Here is a 1,015-nt window from a genome sequence, read left to right as displayed (position 1 = left end):
TAAAATTTTATAGCCCCATAAGCTAAAATGAAAACCTATATATCTACAGTTGTTCCAAGGGAAAATACATACTAGATGGCTTTGTCATTAAAAAGACATAAACCCAGAGAATCTTCATAGGATGGCATCTGAAAGTTTTCTTTTATGAAAAAAAAAAGATTAAAGCATCAATATATTGTTTATATTAGGGCTTCCAACCAGAGACTAAGGAATGTAGATATGGGAGCTTGGTGCCTGTCTTTCAACTCATTCCCCTAGATGAAAGTAAGCCTAGTAGGCAGATCTGATGGAGTCTGCAGGTATGGGACTGGATGATATGAACCATCTGTCTGTGAACTTCCTGGCTGGACATTTTTTTAATACATTAAACATGGATATTACAGTGTGTGTTATTTTTTCAGAGTGGATTAGATGGAGCACTTTGTCTATAAATTAAGGATTCAATTAAAATGAATGTGTGTGAATGTGCTCCCTCCAATTAAAGGATTTAATAAACTTGGTCTTAAGTCTCAAGACATTATAACTGAAGGTAGTTTTGTCCTTTTTACAACCTCTTGGTTCCATTTAGTATGGTAACCTTCCTGACCCACCTCCTCCCCTATGGAAGGTTCTGTCTACTACATATATAATAGAGTTGTCTGTGTAACACATCACACAACATGTGCGAAAAGCCTCAGCCACAGACACCAGTTTCCTAACCACCCTGAGAGGTAGAATTCAGAACCATCCTCGTGGAAGAGCTGGAGCTATGTTCGAGGAGAGTAGAAGAAAAGGTGAGCTCCGGTGCAGGCTAGAGAAGAAAATTGTCTTACCAGTCTCAAAACTCTACCAGTAAAATGATGGAATGGAGAATACATGCTTTATACAATGCTGGTAAAAGATATAATTCTAAACAGCAGAGGACTTCTCTCCTAGAAAGAGGTAAGTCTTACCACAAATGCTTGCTGAAATAGGTGATGAGATTATTACTATCTGGGGACTCAGGAGGTTGCCACACAAACACGAGGACCTGACT

This window comes from Arvicola amphibius, chromosome 5 (assembly GCF_903992535.2).
Source record: "Arvicola amphibius chromosome 5, mArvAmp1.2, whole genome shotgun sequence".
NCBI lineage: Eukaryota > Metazoa > Chordata > Mammalia > Rodentia > Cricetidae > Arvicola > Arvicola amphibius.
This window is presented reverse-complemented; position numbering follows the sequence as displayed.